This window comes from Bos taurus, chromosome 12 (genome assembly GCF_002263795.3).
Source record: "Bos taurus isolate L1 Dominette 01449 registration number 42190680 breed Hereford chromosome 12, ARS-UCD2.0, whole genome shotgun sequence".
Classification (NCBI taxonomy): domain Eukaryota; kingdom Metazoa; phylum Chordata; class Mammalia; order Artiodactyla; family Bovidae; genus Bos; species Bos taurus.
Genome location: NC_037339.1, coordinates 77,487,968 through 77,505,033, shown reverse-complemented (window position 1 = coordinate 77,505,033; position 17,066 = coordinate 77,487,968).

The window sequence follows — 17,066 nt, the reverse complement described above, 5'->3', positions numbered from 1 at the left end:
GGGGTTTGTACCAGTCAACGAATAAATGGCACTCCACAGTTCATTATGAAATATCCATTTATTGGAACTTCCCTGGCAGTCCAGTGGTAAAGAATCTGTCTTCCAATGCAGGGGATTCGAGTTCCATCCCTGGTTGGGGAACTAAGATCCCACATGCTGGAGGGCAACTAAGCCCATGCACCGCAACCAGATAAGCCAAGCTGCAGCAAAGACCTAGATATAAATATATCCTGTAGATATAAATATATCCTGTAGCCAGTAGATATAAATATATCCTGCTGTACAGTCTCTAAGTCATGTCTGACTCTGCGACCCCATGGACTGTCCATGGAATTCTCCAGGCCAGAATACTGGAGTGGGTAGCCATTCCCTTCTCCAGGAGATCTTCCCCAACCAGGGATCAAACCCAGGTCTCCCACATTGCAGGCAGATTCTTTACCATCTGAGCCACCAGGGAAGCCCATTTAGAGTCAAAGGGATCAGCACTCAGAAATGCACTTGGGATCCACTGCATGCTCCCCATGGGCTCCTGACATCTTGAGGAGGAGTGCTAGGAACCGGGAGAGTGCATTAGCATCAGAATGCTGAATGGGTCTAGAAAGCGAGAGACCCTGGACAGGGAGGGACTTGAAACCAAGCGGACGGCTTTGGGTACGACTGGAAATGAAGGGTAAACAGAGAGTCACTCTGGGTGTTGGGAGAGAGGTGACACCGTCAGAGCAGCAGGTGAGAAAATGAACTTGGCAGCTGCATGAAAGACTGACTGCAGGGGAACCAGGCTGGAACCAAGGAAGCTGATGAGGAATGGGTTGTAATTATTGGTCTTGGAACAGAAGCATTTCTTTGCCATTAAATTGATCTTACCACAGTCACAGTACTTATGCAGCCCTACAATAAAATGGCTCAGTATTTTACAGTAAGAACTCTCCAAGGAAACCCCAATATTCATGTCCCAACAGATGTAAAAAGGAAATACTGAAGAAAGGGACACTCTAAAGAGAAATAAAAAATGAAGAAGAAATATAAAGACTAACATATCAGGGAAAGAAATTGCAAAACCAAGTGATTTGTAGAGAACTTGCATTCTTTCTTCAAAAATAGCTGGACTATGGAAATATAAACACTACCATATGTAAATTCGATAGCCAGTGGGATTTTGCTGTATGACTTAAGGAGCTCAAACCCGGGCTCTGTGACAAACTAGAGGGGTGGGATGGGATGGGCGATGGGAGGGAGGTTCAAGAGGCAGGGCTTATATGTATATACACCTATATACCTACGGCTAATTCACGTTGATGTATGGCAGAAACCAAGACAATATTGTAAAGCAATTATCCTTCAATTTAAAAATAATTTTTTTTTAAATAGCTGGAATGCTGAATACTAGCAAAAGGCAATTGATGAGCATCTCATACACTGAAGAGCTGCTGCTGCTGCTGAGTCACTTCAGTCGTGTCTGACTCTGTGTGACCCTATACACGGCAGCCCACCAGGCTCCCCCGTCCCTGGGATTTTCCAGGCAAGAACACTGGAGTGGGTTGCCATTTCCTTCTCCAATGCATGAAAGTGAGAAAGTGAAAGTGAAGTCGCTCAGTCGTGTCTGACTCTTAGCGACCCCATGGACTGCAGCCTACCAGGTTCCTCCATCCATGGGATTTTCCAGGCAAGAGTACTGGAGTGGGGTGCCACTGCCTTCTCTGACACTGAAGAGTATTTCCTCTTAAAACTCTAATGAGAGAGAAAAGCATGTACACACACACAAAGCACAGGCGAAAGCACTGAACTTTAATGCCACAATAAGCGTCCTAGGCCCCGTGGAGTGTAGAGTGATTCAGAGGAAGGGGAAGGGGTGAGTGTGTGTGCACATGTATAAAGCAAGCAGAATTGCTGGGAAATACAGGATAGAGCCAGATGACCCAAGGACAAGATGACTGGGCTGACTAACAAATTGACTTTATTGTCAGAGACCTTTGCTGGAAAGGATGAGGATATGATTCAGTTACACATAGACACCTGAGGCCTTCCCTGGTGGCTCAGCTGGTAAAGAATCCGCCTGCAATGTGGGAGACCTGGGTTCAATCCCTGAGTTGGGAATAGCCCCTGGAGAAGGGGAAGGCTACCCACTCCAGTATTCTGGCCTGGAGAAGTCCATGGACTGTAGAGTTCATGGGGTCACAAAGAGTTGGACACAACTGAGCAACTTTCACTTTCTGCATCTGAAACTAACACAACATTGTGAATCAACTATACTCCAATATAAAATAAAAATTGTAAAAAAGATAAAGCCATTATCCTTCAATGAAAAATAAAATTTTAAAAAAGAATAAGATCATGAATGAGCCTGAAGGTGGCTGAAGGTAAACCTGCTTTTAAATCCCAGTTCAGGACTTCTTTGTGCCTTAGCCAGGTAGCCTCGTGACCTCTCAATAAATATCTGTCTGAAACAAGGTGAACATACTTAATGAAAGCATTGAGCAGGTTACACATAAATTATGTGTCTGTAATAACGCCTGGTGTATAATAAGTACTGAAAAATAACAGCATCGTGAAACTTGGATGCATTATGTATATATGTATACATAAAATATTATGGTTAATGATCACTTTAGGGAATGTACCAAGCCACTTGCCTTTAAATTTATTGAGTATTTATTATATGCCAGATGCTAAGTACTACAGGGATATGGCAGGGTCTCTGTCTTTAAAAGCAAACACAGCCTGCTATAGTCCTTTATTAAATCTCCAGAGCCCCATATAACAATATCAAGAAACTCAAGTGCCTGACAATCCCAGTGGATGGAAGACTGAAGAACCCTGGTAACCGTCCACCGCAACACCCAGGCCAAGGTGCTGGTCAGCCTGTGGGCGCAGCACTGTCCCCTCCTGGAAGGAGGACTTGATGACCAAGGTGTCTTAGATCTCCAGACTCAGAGCTGGGCCCCCCAGACTGCTCACCATACTTCAGAAAGTGGGGAAGGGGTGGACAAGCAGAGTGAAGAGAGTGTCCTCAGGTGAGGTCGGGATGGCCAGCTGACCCAGAGAGAAAGGACATCTGCAGGTTCTCCCTTTGCAGACACAAGCCGTATCCCAAACCCACAGGGAGTCCTGGCAAAAGCTGAGATGCAGAGCCCTGAGGGTTGACGTGAAGAATGAGTGTTCCCAGCCCAAAGGCCAAATCTCTAGTTTGATCTCATGTTACAAACAGACATTCAGCAGCCTGCAGTGCCCGTGGCCTGGAGGTGGACCGCTTTCCTTCAGCCAACCACGTTCACATCCCTCAGCTACACACGACCACCCTCATCATGTCAGATGTCCCCACCTCCAGCAGAAAAGGTAGAACACAGACGCACAGAAAAAAATGTGTGATGTCATACAGGGCTGCTCGGGTACAAGACCATTAGGTGGGTTTTCATGGAAGGTTGTGGAATGATGGTGAGGCTTCAAGTGGGCTCCAGGGGAAAGGACTCACAGACAAGAGAGAGGAGGCAGGGGGTCACAGGAAGATGAGGGGGCTCCTTGCAGAGGAGCTGGGGGATAGAGAACAGGAGAGGAGGTCAGGAGCCAGCTCTCAAAGATACAAAATTCCAGCCTCACTCTGCAGACAGTGGGGTTCTTTCTGAGATGAGCATGATCAGGCAGAAAGCAAAATTTGAGTAATATTCACTGGACAATTCCAACAATGAAATTCTTCTTGTCCCTTCCTTCCATACCTTCTCCTGCTCAATTCGTATCTCCCTTAGTGACACCGTCACCCACAAATCTCCCTACACAGACACTTGGGAGTCATCCCTAAGTTCTCCTTGTCCCTGGATTCAACGTCTATGCAGACACTAAGTCCTGTCTGTACTCCCTTCTCTAAATATTTCTCATCATCCTCTCCTCCTCGACATCCTGTTAATTCAGGCTTGTCTTTTGGTCCTCTTGCCTCAAATGCCCTTCAGTTTATCACAGGTTGCCACCAGGCTGATTGCTCTCAAATGCAAATCTGACCATGTTACCATTCATGCACACTATTTTACCAGCTTCCCATTACTTCTGTAAGAAAGTCCTTGGCTTGCCATAAGAAAGCCTTTATGACCTGGTACTTACCTTCATCCCAGGGCTCGCCTACCCTTGTCCCTTCTAAACTTGTTCCCTACCCTTATGAAACTCCCTGCTGTCTCTAAAACAGGCCAGGCTGTTTCAGACCTCAAGGTCTCCACATGGGCTGCCCCATATTCTCAGATCTCCATTCTATTCTCTGCATGTCCTTCATCCTCCTGATATTCACTTATTCCTGGAGACAGGAATCTAGGCACAGGCAGAACCATCTGCATGAGGTTCCTCTGGCAGCTCAGGCTGACTTTAGAACCCTGCCCCCCACCGTCTCTCTCTCTCTCAGTGGTACACCCCACTCCTTCATTAATTGATAGCACATGTCACACTCTCTGGACTGTGGGCCAAGCTGTCTGTTTCCCGCTCTGGGTCGTTTAGTCCAGCCCTGAGTCCCCCCGCAGTCTGCTGGATGTTTAATAATTGTGTTGCACTTAATACGAGAAGAACATAGACACATGATAAAAATGTGTGCCAAACAGAGAGAAAGCTTGGAACTCACAGGATCTTGTGACCTGAGAATCCCTCTAAATGGAAGCTTCCAAAAGCCAGATGGAGCCACATCCTGGAGAGAAGTCTCACTGAGGTCCAGGTGACTTGGCGAGTTCTGTACCACCATTTGCAGGTCAGATTACAAAAGTGGAAACACGTGCCCATGCATATGTGGATTGTTTTATTCTGATTGGGCTCAGCAGGACCCAGAAATATCGATATTTCAGTGTGGCACCTACGGGGGGACTGAAGCAATCTTGCAGGTAACCCAAGGTGTCTTCTTGGTATCTTTCACCCATCCAAAATGGAGGCCCGTTGAGTCCTCTCTCCCGCCTCCGCCACCAAATGGCCCTTCCCATCCTTGGATGTGGAAGCACACCAGAATGTCAGGACAGACCTTCTCCCACCAGCAGGGCTCTGGGCCACCCTGCTGTTCTTCACAGCCAAAGGGCTTCCAGCATCGCCTCCAGTGCTTCCCAACAAACCTGGAAAGACAAGCGGAGGGCAAAGAGAACACAAATGCACCTGTAAAAATCGCCCTGCGATAACAGCCGCCCATGAGCTGGCGGGAGCGGTAACAGATGGCCACGTCTGTCTAATTTCCTAATCCCTAAGGTTGTACCTCTCTGCTTCCCTTCCATCTCTTTTCTTGGAACATGGTTTTGGCAGGCAGCCGGTCCCTTGGAATCGGCGGTATCCTTCAAAGTCATTCCAGGATGGTATGCGGTGGAAGCCAACCCACATGCTACCAAGAACGAGAAACCCAGAGTCAAAAGCATGAGCCATGCCCAAAACACATCAGTGACCTTGTCAGGACATTCCTGTGTCTTAGCAAAGCACATCAGTTGGTCAGTGTCCATTTTTAAAGCAGTAGGCCTCAGATGAAAGTTGAGAGCTATTTAGGCCATGTTACTTGCTGATTGCCAGCAGGTGCCTGAGTGCAGACAGGCCCTGCTGTCTAATTCCCGCTGCTATGCTGGCTCCTACCCGCCCGCCACTAGGGCACCACCTGTGGCCCCTCAGTTTCCTCATTTAGAAAAGAGTCTGGAACTTTGGATGAGCATGGACTAAAGCTGATCTTCTTAGTGGGTCTTCCCCAGAACAGACCACCATTGTCCTGGCGGTTATTAGCATTTGTAAACATTTTATAGCTTGAAAGGCTGACACCAGGGCTCAGTGAAGTTTTTTTCTGCCTTTCTCAGAATTGTAACTCGGGTGCAGAGCTGACGACAAAAGTGCTAAGAAAGAACCCCACGTTTAAGTTCAGAGAAACTTCAGTTGTTGGGCAGCTACCCCCGCTTCAGGCTGGCTGGGAAGCGAGTCTCCAAAGAGAAAAAACGAAGCACAGAGGAGCCAACAACCTGGACACCAGCCAGCAGCCGGGCGGGAAAGATCTGCCTCCTTCTCAGCCGCACACCAAAGCCCCGCTGGCCCCTCCCAGCAGTGGGGAGGGAACACACAGGTGTGAGAGACTGAAAACTTGTGTCCCCGCAAACCCTCATGTGGAAACCCTACCCCATGCCGAGGTATCAGGAGACAGGCCTTGGGAGAAAATCAGGGTTAGCTGAGGTCTTGAGGATGGAGCCCTCATAAAGGGGACTGGGCCTCATAAAGGGGACTCCTAAGAATCACAAGAGAGTCTACTTCCTTTCTGCTCCCCGTCATCTGAGAATACGGGGCCCTGATGTCATTCTTTCAGGCTATAAGACATGTACAAGATGTCAGCAATCGAGACTTCCCTGGTGGTCCAGTGGTTAGGACTCTGCGTTTCCACCGCAGGGGGCAAGCATTCAATCCCTAGTTGGGGAAAAGTAAGGACCTGATATAAAATAATAATAATAATGAATTATTCTTTTAAATTGTAATAAATTATTATTTAAAAACATAATAAATTGCTTTAAAATCATAATGATAAATTATTATTTAAAAATCATAATAACTAATCCTAAAACATAAAACAGCTCAATTTAAAAAAAAAAGATGCTAGCAATCAGAAACCCAGAGGAGATCATCACCAGAAACTAACCTTTTGATCTTGGACCTCCAACCTCCAGAATCATGAGAAGTTAATTTCCATTGTTTATAAGCCCAGCCTATGGTCATCTGTTGTAACAGTCTGAATGGACTAAGGCACTGGGATTAGAGTCCCAGCTGGCCTGCACTAGGTAAGAAGGAGGCCCACAAATCATAGAACAAACATTAGAAAAGACAGGACTGGAGTAAGCCCACCCTAAGACCTAAGCATGGTGACTGAAATTAAAAGACACTTGCTCCTTGGAAGAAAAGTTATGACAAACCTAGACAGCATGTTAAAAAGCAGAGACATTACTTTGCCAACAAAGGTCCATCTAGTAAAAGTTATGATTTTTCCAGTAGTCATGTATGGATGTGAGAGATGGACCATAAAGAAAGCAGAGTGCTAAAGAATTGATTCTTTTGAACTGTGGTGTTGGAGAAGACTCTTGAGAGTCCCTTGGACTGCAAGGAGATCCAACCAGTCCATTCTAAAGGAGATCAGTCCTGAACATTCATTGGAAGGACTGATGCTGAAGCTGAAACTCCAATACTTTGGTCACCTGATGCGAAGAACTGACTCATTGGAAAAGACCCTGATGCTGGGAAAGATTGAGGGCAGGAGGAGAAGGGGATGACAGAGGATGAGATGGTTGGATGGCATCACCAACTCGATGGATGTGAGTTTGAACAAGTTCCAGGAGTTGGTGATGGACAGGGAAGCCTGTCATGCTGCAGTCCATGGGGTCGCAAAGAGTCAGACATGACTGAGCGACTGAACTAAACTGAACTGGAGATCTAAGCATGAGCAGGAAGAGTCACACTGAAAAATCTGCTCTTCAATGATTATGTTTTAGGGAGAAAAACGTGAGTTTTATGTTCATACCCTGAGTTGTGACTCCACACAAACTTGTTTTCTGGCCTTAAGACAAGGCAAGTGAAGAAGGGCTTATTTATTCATTCCTTCAGCACATGTTTATTTATAATATATGATGTGGGGAAGATCCCCTGGAGGAGGAAATGGCTATCCCTCCAGTAGTCTTGCCTGGAGAATCCCATGGACAGAGAAGCCTGGCAGACTACAGTCCATGAGGTCGCAAAGAGTCAGACAGGACTTAGTGATGAAAAACAACAATGGTGTGGTGAATACAGTTCCTGCTGAGGAGACAGAGATGAACCAGGTGGGCAAACGCCTTCCTTCAGGGCGCTAGGTTCTGATGGGGGTGTGGACATTATACCGCGGCTGCGCAGTGTGCCCAGCTCCCGGTTGAGAGCAATGTTGAGGTGAGGAGAGGAAGGAACAATTCCAGACGAGTGCTCAGGGGGCGCTCTGGGGAGAGGGCCCTCAAACAAGGCGCTGAAAGAGTGAGGAGCAAGAGTGGGTCATCCTCCTCCAGGGAGCTCTCCAGGGCTCCAGGGAGGTGGGGTGAGATTGGCAGAGTCGGGGAGTTCCAGTTGGACAAGAGCAGCTCAACAAAGGGGATACGGTGGGGACAAAGCAAGGAAATAGAGGCTGACCTCAGAGGCCTTGGATTTCAGTCGAGTGTGATGAAAAGCCCCTAGAGGGTTTTGAGCAGGAACATGACATGGCGTGATACATCTTGGGGAGTCGCCTCCGGTAGTTGAGTGGAAAATTGACTACGGGACAGGAGGAAAAAGAGGAAGGCGGTTCATGAGGCTATGGCAGCTCAGGTGGAAGACCATAAGAGCTTGGTCTGGGTGGAAGCAGAAAAGGCACCAAATAGTTAGCCTTGGGATATGTTTGGATAGCTGTTCCTCCTAGGCTTCTGGTCTGTCAAAGAAGAAAAGGAGTTAAGAGCCTCAGATGAAGGGTGGCTTCTACAGACCTGAGATGAAAAGCTTGACAATGAGTCCAAGAGCTCCCTGATAGAAGAACATGACCAGGAGATAAAGATCTGCAAGTGACTTTGAAATCGAGGAAGATGCCAACCCAAATGAAAGTATCTACTTGAGGTGAAAGGCTTCCAGGAGAGCCAGGAAATAGATACTGCCTCTCTGACAAGGTTAAGAGTGTGTGGGGAATTGTTTGCAGCTGGGTTCCCTGGAGGCAAGAATCTGCCTGCAATGCAGGAGGTCCATGTTCAATCCCTGGGTCAGGAAGTTCCCCTGGAGAGGGGAATGGCAACTCACCCTAGTATTCTTGCCTGGAGAATCCTATGGACAGAGGAGCCTGGTAGGCTACAGTCCATGGGGTCGCAAAGAATCGGACATGACTGAGCAAGTTACACTTTCACTAGCAGAGGTTCCAAAAAGGATCGTGGGGAAGCTTAGGAGGGCAACAATGATATGTGGTTCAGAGAAGGAAGCACAGAGCCACAAGAGGTTGGGACTTCAGACAAGATAGTAACTGGAGGAGCATTTTTTCAGTTTGGATGAAAAATGTGGATGAGTCATGGGGCAAACAAGTGGCCTAGAAATTTGTAAAGAACTGGACCTGGAAGTCTCAGACAGATTGAGGTCTCTGATGGATCGAAGGACTTGGACATCTCTGGAACGAGCCAGCTGCTCCTGGAAATCCAAGACCAGGTGGGCTGGCAACAGGATTGTTTGGTTCCCAGGAGCCTCACCAGGTGCTGGAAATGGCCTGAGCTCCAGATGGATGACAGGTCTTTCTGGACGGGCTCTTGCACAGCTTGTCTTCACTACGGTCCCAAGGGAACCATGGGCAACGGCGTCATGGATTCTAAAATAACTCTAGGTGAGATAGTTGGACTTTCTGTTTCCCTTGACTCAACTCCCACTCACAGCTCAATCCCCTGAAATCTGATTTTCTCCTGTTTCCTTTCACCAAAACAGCTCTGACCAAGTTTACTAGTAGCCTCCACGTGGCTTGATCCAGTGGGCATTTTAAAGTCCTCATCTTTCCTGGCACCTCAGTTCTATGGACCCCACTCTTCCTCATGAAACGTTTTCTTCCTTTGGATTTCCACAGTGACACCACCCTCTCTTGACTGTGTTCCTACTCCTCTGGCCTCTCCCTAGCCCTGTCTCTACAGTCCTCATTGACTTACCCTTTAGGATGCTGTGGTTCTTTAATCCGCTCCCTATCTTATTTTATCTACTCTCGCCAGGCCAGCTTGTTCAGATTCATGATTTCAACTGACTAATAAATTGGAGGAAAGTTAAAAATGCTATAGGAGTACTTAGAGGTGTGTGTGACTAAGGCAAGACCAAGGTTGCTTGAGTTGGGTCATTGTTGCCCAAATGATCAATGTAGCCTTGTGTAGACAGCAAGCCCAAGGAGAGTATATGTAAAGTCAGAAAAGAGAACCCAAGCTGGAATTCTTCGTTGGGTTGGAAGACAAACAGGTAAGTACCTATAAATATGGAGGTGTGAGGAACGTTCAAGAGAGAGGGGACATATGTATACCTATAGCTGCTTCATGTTGCTATATGGTAGAAATCAACACAATGTTGCAAACCAATTATCCTCCAATTAAAAATAAATAAATTTACATTTTTAAAGTAATTGCTATTATCATTTGTCACAATTACTATTATTCTATAAGTTAAGTGCTTGTCTATACAAGGCCTGTGTTCATTACCTGTGCATTAACTTTTTACTAGCATTTCCCACATTGCACCAACTGCCTCTGTCCAAAATACTCATGCCTGCCTTTCAGTCACCATACCACCAGGCTTTGATTCATCAATTCAATCTTTCATCAGTAATTTTTATTGATTGCCTTTAGGATGTATGGTGATGTTTAAAGCACTAAAATATATCTCTATCCTCAGAGATTCTGATGGAGTATTGCAATAATCCTACTACTTACTGTTGTCAGCTTTTCCATCAGCATCAATTAGAAAAGACACAAAGGAGCCATGTGTTTATCAATTATTTTATCAAGGGAACAAGTACAGTAGCATCACTTGCAAATGATCAGCAATCATTATTGCATGCAACTAAAAAGGGTATGTTCTACTTATTAAAAATCCACAATGTAGCCAACTCTCATCTATAAACAAGGCAGTTATCTACAATGAATCTCATGGCAATCCTGCTGTTAAGCTTATTGATCTGCTCTAATGAATTACCTGCTTTGTTGACATCTGCACTCTTCAATTTCAAAGTTAACCACATTTCCTTGACAACCCTTCCCTCTATTTCCATTTATTTGCAGACTGTCTGCAGAGACAATCCAGTAGAAAGGGGATAACGCTCACTTTGGGACCAGAAGGCCTGGGTCCAAGCTTTGGCTTGTAATTCACACACAGAATCTCATTGTCCTCATCTGTGTGTACGTGTGAAAAAGCCTACACTCTCCTTCACCTCCTCCCAAAAGCAGGTGGTGAGAGTAGTACTATTAGGAAAGCTTTGGAAACCCAAGCCATTGTCCTTGCTCACTGGGAAATTTTTGAGTCATCTGTTCTCAGTAGCTTTATGGGGTGGATTGCCACAAAACTGCCTCACAAAGCAACAACTAATGCATTGCAAGTGACACCCGTACTTTCGGGTCTAAACTTGAAGATGCGTTCCACCTGATTAGATGCTCAGAATTTCCCTGGAAGAGAAGGAGGTAAGGGGGCTATTGTTCCCATTTTGCAAACAAGACAAAAGAGGCTCAAGGTGTAACAAACTGACCAAGAGCACTGCTAGAAAATGGCCAAATCAGGACTTAATCTTCCAAATTTTGTGATTTCTGGGTGCACACCCTTCTTTAACAAGAAAGATGCATGAATCCCTTCTCAGGGCAAGGAATGACAATTTCATAGCCAGAGAAAGGTATTCTCCAGGCAAGAATACTGGAGTGGGTAGCCATTCCAGGGGATCTTTCCAATCCAGAGATCAAACCTGGGTCTCTTGCACTGCAGGCAGATTCTTTACCATAAGAGCCACCAGGGAAGTGCAGAGAAAGGTAATGTACCTCCAAAAAGATTCATGTCTCCCCTGCTTATATTGAAGCATCAAGTGTATTCAAAACCATCACAACCTGATTTATAACAATCAGGAGAAGGCTCATTAAACTTTCTTTACACACCAAAAATAATACTACTCAGTGTTCACGTGTGACTTAAAACTCTGTAGATGTTGACAATAGCAACTAAGAATTTCATAGATGGTTGTGGTAATTATTCCACAATACAAAACATCTAGACACACTTCCTCTTTGTTGCACAGTGATGTTTTACAGATCAATCTAACAATACCACTTTAAACGTGCAATGCTCTGAGCCTCATTCTGGTGCCCATTTAATTTACAATAAGAATCCATAAATTGTTCTCCTTAGCTTGTCTCATGCGACAGAGGTCGGCACACAGGCTGAAGCTGAACTGTAGACAGACACCGTACTGTGTGTTCCAGTCCTTTTCAGCATGCGACACAGAAGGCTCCAAACTCTTAACTAAATGTGGACAATCTCTTTGACCTAATGAATTGAAATGCTATCGACCCCAATTTACATTCTCAAATTTTCAGGGAGAGAGAGTGAACCAAAGCAACTATTGTAGGAATTTTTCTGCATGAGTAAGATATTAAAAGCCTGATGTGACTGTGATGCTTGGAAATTGAAGGATGGTTTTCAGATGAGAGGATTTTGTATGCGCAAAGGGGTATAGACCCAAAGAGCCTCACGTTGTAAGCACTTCATACTTGATTTGCCAGAACTTGGTGGGGCTGCTCTAGCTGGGTTTTGTCGAGTGCTCAGTTCATCAATAAATGAAATACGAAATCCAAGCCCAGCTTTTTAATTACGAAATGCTTCTCCCTCCCGACAATCAGACTTTTACTCATTTCAGCACTGGAAAGAAAAAGTCATCATCATAATTCCTAGTAGCTTGCTTCTGTTTCCACTTCAGTAGATACCCCATAGACGAGAAGTCACATAACGGCTTATGCATCCCATCAGGTCGCCTCTGCCTGAACCCAGCTGCAATGCTTATCTAATTAAACCCCAGCGCCAAACTGTGAGCTTCTGCATCAATCATTAATATTGTATTTTGGATCACTTTAAATTCTGACTGGGAGTATGTGGCACCCCACACATGGGTCTCTGAAGGAGATTTTTCAAATAATCTTTAAGCGGCATTGAAAAAAATAAAACCAGCCGCCTGCTGTTTGATGAGAGCTCCACTCCCCTGCTGCACCCTGATTAGCTGTTAATACTAATTGAGAGATGAATATTGCTTATTCTGAAATGTGGAGTATTTTTGTTATTATTATGAAAAGGAAGAGGTAGCTCTTCTTGCCTCAAAAATGTGGCCCCTTGCCCAAATTTTAAATGGTACCCACAGAATAGTGGTTTCTGGGTCTCTCTTCTACAGTCTGCAAAGTCATTATACTTAATCGCTTCTTTTCTCTGGGGGGCCATCCACAAGTTAGTGAACTGTGATCTCCACGTGGGATTTGCACATTCATACCCTACATCTGGAACATGGAGATGCTCTTCACAGAGATCTGATGGCCCAGAAACACTTACAGAAATCTCTATCCTGCTAAGGCACGTGTTGATGAACTTGGGTTCAAGCTCATAAACCAAGAGGAACCGTTTCCTACATCGCTGTTCTAATAGACTGAAACCAACAGGCCAAGCCAAATAGGATAATTTAGACAAAGAGAGACTGGCAAAAACCAAACAAATATCTGCTTCCTTCTAGCATTCTAGGAAAAATACCAAGCAGCTGTGCCAAAGCATTCAGCTCTTCTTTGTTCAGAAAAACACTCTGACCTTCTTGCAATCAGGGGATGCAGTCAGCACCAGGTTCAGTAAATATGTATGTAAGACAGGCTTCCTGACGAGGTGCCATCGACTGCAGAAGTGCAACAACCTAACTCAGCATAAATGCTGCTTAAAATTCATAGGAGAATAGGGCAAAGTGGGGGAACATGAGGTTCTAATTCCCCAAAGCTGAGAACGACTGAGCCTTTGCCAGAGAACTGCCTGGCACTTAGCCACATCAGCTACAGAGTGGTGGGGAGTCTCAGGGGATACAAATAACAGAAAGAGGTTGATTCAAGAGAAGCAAAAATAGAAGGAATAGAGAGAGGTCTTAGGGTGGCTACTTGTAGAGAAGAGAAGGCTGAACAATTTAGGAACAGTCTGAAAGCCCATATGAAAGACCCTCATGAAGAGAATAATCAAAGGTGCCTTCTGAGTTGGCTAAAGATTGGGGCGTGGGGTTTAGGGCTGTCAATTAACAAAGCTGAGACTACATGTCCCAGAATTCATTTGTCTATGGGTGTGTGTGAGAGAGAAAGAGATATGCTTGGGGGAGGGATGCTGGTAATTAGGAAGATGGAAGTGAAGTAGCTGATGTTCAGGATTTGAAGGTCAGAGCATGGCTGTAAGGATGCTCTGTTGCTGCCCTGACATTGACACTGACTTTCCTTGTCAGCCTGAAGCAGTTCTATCTCCTGCTGAATCCCCTCCTCCAACTCCTTTGATTCTGAGGCCAAGAGAGTATTCAGCTTGCTGACAAAGGGTGCCTCTGCCCCTGGTGACACCCTAGCACCAGAGTAGGAGATTTGAAAGCTGTCAGAGACCACAGATTGCAGCCAGAACCTGCAGTTCCCAGTTTATCCTTCCTTCCCCACGTCACATCTGTCTCCTCCCAGCCCCTAACCCTACAGACACTCCTGGGAGCGGGTCACATTGGCTGCACTCAGAAAGAAGAGTACTTTTCTTTGGCCTCTAATGGTTTAACTACAGCATTCTAGGTAACTTACTGTGCAGGTCTGTAGGAGCTGGGGTTGGAAATCTGTTTATAATGCTTCGTGAATCATAGTCTGATCCACAGACTTCATATTTGTTTTCCTATTATATGTGTAATTGTGGCAGACTCACCTGCCACAGTTAGTTGCTCAGTCATGTCGGACTCTTCTGAGACCCCATGGACTGTAGCCTGTCAGACTCTTCTGTCCATGGAATTCTCCAGGCAAGAATACTGGAGTGGGTAGCCATTCTCTTGTGGCTCAGACAATAAAGAATCTGTCTGCAATTCAAGAGACATAGGTTCAATCCCCAGGTTGGGAAGATCCCTTGGAGAAAGGAATGGCAGCCTATTGCAGTATTCTTGCCTAGAAAATCCCATGGACGGAGTTGCATGGCGGGCTACAGTTCACAGGGTTACAGAGAGTTGGACATGACTGAGCACATATACACACAACACAACACAAGTAATAAACACTTTATTTTAAGCCATGGAATTTGGAGCTGGTGGATAGGTAGCTTTACCACAGCAATAAATAACCTATTCACAAGCTGATACACAGAGTGAGGTCTTAACAAGATTATGTTGTTGTTCAATCACTAAGTCATGTCTGACTCTTTGTGACCCCATGGACTGCAGCACACCAGGCTTCCCTGTCCTTCACCATCTCCTGGAGCTTGCTCAAACTCCTGTCCATTGAGTCCAGGATGCCATCCAACCACCTCATCCTCTGTCATCCCCTTCTACAAAAATCTAACATGTGGCATTGTTTTTGTGACCAGGTGGCAGATACAGCCTAGAAAAAACAGAAATAAAACTGTTGTAGAAACATGGAAGAAGTGGCAATAAAACTGTTATAAGAGGGTGGAATGTTGGTGACTCACGTTATTGTAGTGGCAAAGTGTGAAATGTAAGATAGAAAATGTTCCTGATGAAACTCTGGGCTTCAGCAAAGAAATTTTAAGGCAGCTGGCTTGAAAGCATCAGCTGGCTCTAGCTGGCTGTATATAACCAAGAAGTACAAGAAAAAGAGGAACTCAGAAAATAACTGGACAACTTGCAAGTTGCATGCAAAACACAACAGTGCCATACTCTGCAAATTTGGAAACTAAAACTCTTTTCATATCCAGCCGTTTCAGCCAGGAAAATATTCTCCAGTTAAGACATGGCCACGGGTACAGATCAAATTAAGGATGAATCAATGAGACCATTTGTCAACACTTCTTGGATCGTTAAGGAGATGTATGTAGACCCACAGTAAAAGAATCTCCCTGCAATGCAGAAGACCAAGGTTTGATCCCTGTGTCAGGAAGACCCCGTGGAGAAAGAATGACAGCCCGCTCCAGTATTCTTGCCTGGAGAATTCCATGGAGAGAGGAGTCTGGAGGGCTACAGTCCATGGGGTCACGAAAGAGTCAGACATGACTGAGAGACTAACACTTACTACTTATGCAGACCTAGGTTCAACAAAAGGTTCAACTAGGTTCGACAAAAGGGCTTTCAAGATTCTTAAGGAAACCATCCTACAGCAATATAAAGAGCAGAAGGAGTCAGAGGTTAAATAGAGACAGAGAAGTGTGTCTCCAAAGATTGCGGGTTTCAGTTTTTGACACACAGCGTACCCTGGACTAAAAGAAACCGAGAGTGTTTAAAATGAAACAAACAAAAAAAAGTCTAAGGCTTCTGCAAACCCAGCTTTCTACAAGAAGCAGGCTGAGAAAGTTGTTCTAAGGGTATATCTTCCAATCTTTCTTCAGCAGCAGTCAAGAAGTAAAACTAAGAACATCTCGGAGGACAGAGATAAGTGTTAGAGAAAACAGACTGGGGAACCACTCAGAAAAAAACCCCCACAATTTGAAGAATTGACCATGAGAAGATGCCTGGGCTAGTCTGATGGAAGGTTAGAGATGCAGGAGCAGACTGGAGCCACCCCTGTCATCCCAGCTGAACTCGTTCACAATCAGCTGACAGCTGGTCAACCACCCCAGACACATGAGCAGTAAATTCCTACTACGTTAAACCTTGAGTTTTGGAGCTGTGTGTCGAGCAGCACAATCCCAAAAAAACCAATACACCATTCCTCCTGGTCTCCCACTTGCCCTCCTCAAAACCCAAGTCTCAGTGTGCCTCTTACCTGAGGCCACTCTCTGGATAACTTGTTTGAAAATCAGAACCCTCACTTCTATCCTCAGTAATTTTGTTATAGATTTATGAATCCTTGATATAGAGTCATACCTGTGCTGCCTTCCTATCATTAGAGATGCTTTCTATTAATCAAGGTACACCCCTCTCCACAGCCTCCGTCTCTGCCACCAAGTTACCACCGTGTGTCCAGCCCTTGCAGCTGCAGACCTTGAGCACATGGGTTAAACAACCTGGGTCTCCTTTTTCTTATCTTTACAATGAGAACAGTGGAGGATCCTTGGACCCAATTTACACTCGTGGACTTCTCTGGTGGCTCAGCAGTAAAGAATCCACCTACCAACGGAGGAGATGCCGGTTCTATCCCCGGGTCTGGAAGATCCCCTAGAGAAGGAAATGGCAAGCCATTCCAGTATTCTTGCCAGGACAAGAATCCCATGGACAGAGAAGCCTGGAGGATTACAGTCCACAAGGTGTCAAAAGAGTCAGATACGACTGAGCGACTAACCTACCCACCACCAGCAGTTTCTCCATATCCTGTTAAATGTGTTTTTATATGTCATCTATTGCCCTAAAACAAGATGTGGTACATGTGGCTATTTCTATCTTACAGACGAGGAAACGTGGGGCACAGAGCTTTTGCAAAGCTCATCTA